Source organism: Triticum urartu, chromosome 3A (genome assembly GCF_056163025.1).
Source record: "Triticum urartu cultivar PI428250 chromosome 3A, HENAU_Tu73, whole genome shotgun sequence".
Classification (NCBI taxonomy): domain Eukaryota; kingdom Viridiplantae; phylum Streptophyta; class Magnoliopsida; order Poales; family Poaceae; genus Triticum; species Triticum urartu.
The window spans coordinates 49,980,779-49,989,221 of NC_141875.1; positions in this window are offsets into that span (position 1 = coordinate 49,980,779).

Consider the following 8,443-nt stretch of genomic DNA (forward strand, 5'->3'; position numbering starts at 1 on the left):
AATATCAAGTTTCCTCTCTATGTGCTTAAAATCTTGAAGTTATGCTTGTTTTGCCTTCCTATGCAAGTTGATTATTGTTCCCATAGGTTATTTTTTCACAAAATCCCTATGCATAGGAAGTGGGTTAGACTTGAATGTGCTAGTCATATTCTTCATGATGCTCTCTTTATGTTTCAATTCTTATCTTTTATGTGAGCATCATTGAAATCATCATGCCTAGCTAGGGGCATTAAACAATAGCGCTTGTTGGGAGGCAACCCAATTTTATTTTAGTTTCTTGCTTTTTGGTTCTGTTTAGGAATAAATAATCCATCTAGCTTCTGTTTATATGTGGTTTTAGGTTTTAATTAGTGTTTGTTCCAAGTAGAACCTTTGGGAAGACTTGGGTGAAGTCTTTATGATCATGTTGTAAAAAAACAGAAACTTTAGCGCTCACGAGATTAGTTAGAACTTTTTACTGGAGAGTGCTATTTAGTTGATTTTTTTTGCAGATGATTACTAGAAAAATACATCAGGCCCAACAATTTATTTTAGAATTTTTGGAGTTCCACAAGTTTGCGTTAGTTACAGATTACTACAGACTGTTCTATTTTTGACAGATTCTGTTTTTCGTGTGTTGTTTGCTTATTTTGATGACTCTATGGCTAGTAAAATAGTTTATAAAACATAGAGAAGTTGGAATACAGTAGGTTTAACACCAATATAAATAAAGAATGAGTTCATTACAGTACCATGAAGTGGTGTTTTGTTTTCTTTCGCTAACGGAGCTCACGAGTTTTCTGTTAAGTTTTGTGTTGTGAAGTTTTCAAGTTTTGGGTAAAGATTCGATGGACTATGGAATAAGGAGTGGCAAGAGCCTAAGCTTGGGGATGCCCAAGGCACCCCAAGGTAATATTCAAGGATAACCAAGCGTCTAAGCTTGGGGATGCCCCGGAAGGCATCCCCTCTTTCGTCTTCGTTCATCGGTAACTTTACTTGGAGCTATATTTTTATTCACCACATGATATGTGTTTTGCTTGGAGTGTCATGTCATTTTCTTTAGCTTTGCTTGCTGTTTGAATAAAATATCAAGATCTGAAATTATTAAATGGGAGAGTCTTCACGTAGTTGAATAATTATCCGACTACTCATCGATCTTCACTTATATCTTTCGGAGTAGTTTGTTGTTTGCTCTAGTGCTTCACTTATATCTTTTAGAGCATGGTGGTAGTTGTATTTTGAAGAAATAGATGAACTCTCATGCTTCACTTATATTATTTTGAGAGTCTTAAATAGCATGGTAATTTGCTTAAATGATCCTAATATGCTAGGCATACAAATTAATAAAAGAAAAATTCTTATGAGTGTGTTGAATACTATGAGAAGTTTGATGCTTGATAATTGTTTTGAGATATGAAGATGATGATATTAGAGTCATGCTAGTTGAGTAGTTGTGAATTTGAGAAATACTTGCGTTGAAGTTTGTGATTCCCGTAGCATGCACGTATGGTGAACCGTTATGTAACGAAGTCAGAGCATGAGGTGTTTATTGATTGTCCTCCTTATGAGTGGCGGTCGGGGACGAGCGATGGTCTTTTCCTACCAATCTATCCCCCTAGGAGCATGCGCATAATACTTTTCTTTGATAACTTCTAGATTTTTGCAATAAGTATATGAGTTCTTTATGACTAATGTTGAGTCCATGGATTATACGCACTTTTCCCATCCTTCCACCATTGCTAGCCTCTCTAATACCGCGCACCTTTCGCCGGTATCATACACCCACCATATACCTTCCTCAAAACAGTCACCATACCTACCTATCATGGCATTTCCATAGCCATTCCGAGATATATTGCCATGCAACTTTCCACCGTTCCGTTTATTATGACACGCTCCATCATTGTCATATTTCTAGCATGATCATGTAGTTGACATCGTATTTGTGGCAAAGCCACCATCCATAATTCTTTCATACATGTCACTCTTGATTCATTGCATATCCCGTTACCCCGCCGGAGGCATTCATATAGAGTCATATCTTGTTCTAAGTATCGAGTTGTAATTGTTGAGTTGTAAGAAAAATAAAAGTGTGATGATCATCATTTTTTAGAGCATTGTCCCAAGTGAGGAAAGAATGATGGAGACCATGATTCCCCCACAAGTCGGGATGAGACTCCGGACGAAAAAAATAAAAATAAAAAAAATAAAAAGAGAGGCCATAAAAAAAGAGAAAAGGCCCAAATAAAAAAATGAGAGAAAAAGAGAGAAGGGACAATGTTACTATCCTTTTACCACACTTGTGCTTCAAAGTAGCACCAAGATCTTCATGATAGAGAGTCTCCTATGTTGTCACTTTCATATACTAGTGGGAATTTTTCATTATAGAACTTGGCTTGTATATTCCAATGATGGGCTTCCCCAAAATGCCCTAGGTCTTCATGAGCAAGCGAGTTGGATGGACACCCACTTAGTTTCTTTTGTTGAGCTTTCACATACTTATAGCTCTAGTGCATCCGTTGCATGGCAATCCCTACTCACTCACATTGATATCTATTAATGGACATCTCCATAGCCCGTTGATACGCCTAGTTGATGTGAGACTATCTTCCCCTCTTTTTGTCTTCTCCACAACCACTGTTCTATTCCACATATAGTGCTATATCCATGGCTCACGCTCATGTATTGCGTGAAGGTTGAAAAAGTTTTGAAAATGTTAAAGTATGAAACAATTGCTTGGCTTGTAATGGGGGTTGTGCATGATTTAAATACTTTGTGTGGTGAAGATGGAGCATAGCCAGACTATATGAATTTGTAGGGATAACTTTCTTTGGCCATGTTATTTTGAGAAGACATAATTGCTTTATTAGTATGCTTGAAGTATTATTATTTTTATGTCAATATGAACTTTTGTCTTGAATCTTTCGAATCTGAATATTCATACCACAATTAAGAAATTTTGCATTGAAATTATGCCAAGTAGCACTCCGCATCAAAAATTCTCTTTTTAGCATTTACCTACTCGAGGACGAGCAGGAATTAAGCTTGGGGATGCTTGATACGTCTCCAACCTATCTATAATTTTTGATTGCTCCATGCTATATTATCTACTGTTTTAGGCAACATTGGGCTTTATTATCCACTTTTATATTATTTTTGGGACTAACCTATTAACCGGAGGCCCAGCCCAGATTTGTTGTTTTATGCCTATTTCAGTGTTTCGAGGAAAAGGAATATTAGACGGAGTCAAAACGGAACGAAATCAACTGGAGAAGTTATTTTTGGAAGGAAAGCAACCCAGGGAACTTGGAGTGCACGTCAGGGGAGATACGGGCTGCCCACGAGGGTGGGGGGCGCGCCCCTGCCTCGTGGGGCCCCCGTGGCTCCTCCGACGTACTTCCGGCTCCCATATATATCCATGTACCCTAAAACTTCCAGAACAGAGTTTAGATCGGGAGTTCCGCCGCCGCAAGCCTCTATAGCCACCAAAAGTCAATCGGGACCTTGTTCCGGCACCCTGCCGGAGGGGGGAACCCTCACCGGTGGCCATCTTCATCATCCCGGCGCTCTCCATGACGAGGAGGGAGTAGTTCACCCTCGGGGCTGAGGGTATGTACCAGTAGCTATGTGTTTGATCTCTCTCTCTCTCTCTCTCTCTCGTGTTCTTGATTTGGCACGATCTTAATGTATCGTGAGCTTTGCTATTATAGTTGGATCTTAAGTTTCTTCTCCCCCTCTACTCTCTTGTAATGGATTGAGTTTTCCCTTTGAAGTTATCTTATCGGATTGAGTCTTTAAAGATTTGAGAACACTTGATGTATGTCTTGCCGTGCGTATCTGTGGTGACAATGGGATATTACGTGCCACTTGATGTATGTTTTGGTGACCAACTTGCGGGTTCCGCCCATGAACCTATGCATAGGGGTTGGCACACGTTTTCGTCGTGATTCTCCGGTAGAAACTTTGGGCACTCTTTGAAGTACTTTGTGTTGGATTGAATAGATGAATCTGAGATTATGTGATGCATATCGTATAATCATGCCCACGGATACTTGAGGTGACATTGGAGTATCTAGGTGACATTAGGGTTTTGGTTGATTTGTGTCTTAAGGTGTTATTCTAGTACGAACTCTAGGGCTGTTTGTGACACTTATAGGAATAGCCCAACGGATTGATTGGAAAGAATAACTTTGAGGTGGTTTCGTACCCTACCATAATCTCTTCGTTTGTTCTCCGCTATTAGTGGCTTTGGAGTGACTCTTTGTTGCATGTTGAGGGGTAGTTATATGATCCATCTATGTTATTATTGTTGAGAGGATTTACACTAGTGAAAGTATGAACCCTAGGCCTTGTTTCCTGTCATTACAATACCGTTTACACTCACTTTTACCACTCGCTACCTTGCTGTTTTTATATTTTCAGTTCACAAAAACCTATATCTACCATCCATATTGCACTTGTATCACCATCTCTTCGCCGAACTAGTGCACCTATACAATTTACCATTGTATTGGGTGTGTTGGGGACACAAGAGACTCTTTGTTATTTGGTTGCAGGGTTGCTTGAGAGAGACCATCTTCATCCTATGCCTCCTACGGATTGATAAACCTTAGGTCATCCACTTGAGGGAAATTTGCTACTGTCCTACAAACCTCTGCACTTGGAGGCCCAACAACGTCTATAAGAAGAAGGTTATGTAGTAGACATCAGCGCGCAAAGTGTCATTAGACACGGTCCCTTATTCAGAACTGTGTACGATATGTGGACATCACAAACGATTCAGATAGCTTAACCCGTGTGTGATGAGTTTGAACGTCAAAAGTTTTGGTTCGAATTTCCATGGTTATAATGGTCATCCACGTCATTGCATAATTTGGGTACACAAAGGAGACTACAACACACCCACACTTCTTAATCGAGCAAGTTCATCAATTAAACAGAGCTAGCTGACCTAAACATTACTCTAACAAATTAAAGACCAGTGCTCTTAATTAAACAAAACAAAGAGTACTACTACGGCTGGTGCTCGTCGATCTCCGCCGCTGCCTCCATGTCCAGCTCGCGCCCGACGATCTCCTGGGGAAGGGGCTCCATGGCATCCATCGCACCATACTCGACAAGCATCTCGCCATCCGCGTCCGCCATCTCTTTGGAAAAGGCCACCACGAGCTGGGCGTGGGCGGGCGTGATCTGGGCTTGGACGGTCTCGGCGATTGCCAGCTCTTCGGCCGTGGGTTGCCGGCTGTTGTCGGAGAAGCTTCGTTCGATTTGTGTGGTGACCACCAGGAGCTGGGCGTGGGCGGCCTCGACATGGTCGTGGGCGGCCTCCATCAGGGCTAAGGCCGCCGCTGCGGAACGGACAGCTGCTGTGCCGCTCTCGGCAGTTGCTATCCCCGAGGCAGATGTTGCTGCCGCCACCTGAGAAGAAACAGTGGCCGTTTGGGCTGCCTTTGCCACATGGTCGCAGATTGCGGCCACGCTCATGCACCTTGTTAGCACGCACATGGCGGCTGCGGCCGCGCTCTTGTTGGAGTGGGCCACCTAAGTTGCCCTCATGACGCGGGTCCACGTGCTCATCTTTCACCGGCGATGATTAAACAATGAAATGATATTTGGGGAGCGAGCTAATGTGCTTGAAACGCCGGCTGTGGACTGTAGCTGACGCACCTTCTCGCGTAAACCATAGGCGTACTATACACCGACGGTGCTCCAGGATATTTTGTGTTGCATCTCACACGGTTGCTGATAATAAACTATGTGCGATCTACTTGATTTTTCATCTTGATTTGAATTACATATTGGGGTCACAGTGGCAATGGAGGGAGTTTGAATTGCTAGACCTTCTATCTGGAGTGAACATGCAACTATATGTGTGTCGTCAAAGAATTGGAATTATTCAGGGTTCGTTTGAACATTTAATACATTAAATTGGATTTCTAGCCATTTCAGGTGAACAATTCAAATTTGAACTACATGCACATGCTCTAGTGCATATAAATTGGTCGAAAAATCAAATATGCGTCCTTGGGTGCATGCTTAGGTCCCATGCAAGAAATGGGAATGAATTTCAAACACCAGGGCACCGTTGATTGCCGGCAAAACATTGAGATGCCTGGTTTTTAAATTCTAGTAAATCAAAAACTCGTCTGAAATTCATGAAACTTGGCATGCTATCATGGAGCGGCATCAACATGCCATGGGAAATTTTTTGTCCCATTTGGGGCAGGTTTGGGTATATGGTTCTCACAAACCGGAGCTTCTCACAACAAGCATGATGGTTTTCGGTAGGGAACGTCCCACCTTTGGGGACGAAACGATATCCATTGCCTCTTATTGCTTTCAAATTTTTTCTCATGTCAACATAGAACAACAGGAGTGTTGTGTGAATTTTTGTGATTTTTCGGGTTTCTTTTGGACATTTTTATGCATTAACTGAGTTTTCAATGCATTTATATGCATAATTCAAATTTGAACTACATGCACATGCTCCAGTGCATATAAATTGTTCGAAAAATCAAATATGTGTCCTTGGATGCATGCTCAGGTCCCTGCAAGAAATGGGAATGAATTTCAAACACCAGGGCACCATTGATTGCCGGCAAAACATTGAGATGCCTAGTTTTTAAATTCTAGTAAATCCAGAATTCTGTTAACCATTCACGTGCACTACACGAAACAGGTAATTTGCGGTCTGTGGATCACAACCGGCAAAGACCCAAATCCAGACAGCAAAGACTTTGCCGTCAGGAAGCAGACGGCAAACAAAGATGGCAAAGATTAGTCGGCAAAGAATACTTTGCCGTCAGCCTTTTGTCGAGATGACGGCAAAGATTTCGCCGTCAGTCAATACCTTTTTGCCGTGTGCCACAGAAATAACAGACAGCAAAAAACTTGTTCTTTGCCGTCAGTCAAAACGTGTGCTTTGCCGTCTTCCAGACTAAAGTATAGAAGGCAAAGATTGTTTTTCGTTTTTTTAAAAAAAGTGATGTTCGAGCACAGTATCTCGCTGTACACAGGAAAAACAAACCAAAACAGGTTCACCTCACGGAGATTTTTGATTCTACACGGCCGTGCTGTCTTTCATTCATCGATGGAGTTACAGAGAAGTTACAGAGCTGTCCTAAAAATTTACACAGGCCCCTAGAAACTAAAAGGAAAAGCAATCAAGTCCTCCATCACAGCAACAGGTACTTCACCGCTGGCCGTCCTCTTCTGGCCGGGGACAATACCATAGGGACCACTGCTGCCGCCTCGCCCTACTCACCGCGCCGCTCGCCTGGCCTACTCGCTGCGCCACCGGACAGCCACGCTCGCCTGACCCTGGTAACCGCACCCCGCCTGGCCGTGCTGCTGGTTCCTGGAGAGAGAGGGGGGGCACCGCAGCGCGCCAGTGCAGCGTCCGGCGACTGACGGCGAAGAGAGGAGCTTGAGGGAAGAGGCCGCCGCGCGCCCGAGAGAAGAAGCCGCCGCATGCCTGCGCTGTGCAGTCGACGGTGTAGTGAGCCGCTGCCGCGCGCCATGCTCGTCGCCCGTGCGTCCGCCATTGTCGCCCGCACGTCCGGAGGCAGGCAGGGGTGACGGAGGACGGGGCCGGGGCCGAAGGCCGGCAGGGGTGACGGGACCGAGGCCGGCGGCTGGTGGGGGCGACGGGGGACCGGCGCCGAGGTCCGCCAAGGCGACGAGGGCCGGCGGGCTCAATGGGGGCCGAGGGCCGGGGGCCAACGGGGGTGATGGGGTCGGGGACGGCGAGCAAGGCCAAGGCCGGCGAGGCAGAGACTGGGAGGAGAGATGGCGGCGGGTGTTGGTGTTCTCCAGATCGAGAGGGAGAGAGACGTACGAGAGGGAATAGTGGTGGGGCATGGGGGTGTCGGGAGGATAAGGTGGAGAGAGGGTGTGGGACGTGGGGATGGTGGGGGTGTCGGGAGGATAAGGTGGAGAGAGGGCGTGGGACATGGGGCTGGTGGGTTTTGCCTCGTGGGGATGTGCGGACGAGATTCAGCCATGTCAGCGATCCGTGTGATCAATCCGTGGACTTGTGTTTTCTCTTTGCCGTCTGCGGTTTTATTAACAGACGACAAAGTGCTTAATTTGCCGTCTGTTAATAAAACCGCAGACGGCAAAGTTCTTTGCCGTCTGGGTTTTATATTAGAGACGGCAAAGTGAGCTCTTTTCCATCTATAATAAAAAAGGCAGATGGCAAAGATTTTCGCCGTCTGTATTTATTCTTACAGACGGCAAAATTTTCTCTTTGCCGTCTATAATATAAAGGGCAGACGGCAAAGTTTATTTTGCCGTTACTTTTTCTTTGCCATCTACTGATGATGGCAAACCCTATCTTTGCCGTCTGCCCCGATGAAATGCTGACGGCAAAGAAAGTACTGACGGCAAATCTTCTGTTTCCCGTAGTGGTGACGCCACGTGTCTTGGTTTTAATAGCTGTAGGAGGTGCCGTGCGGACAGCTGC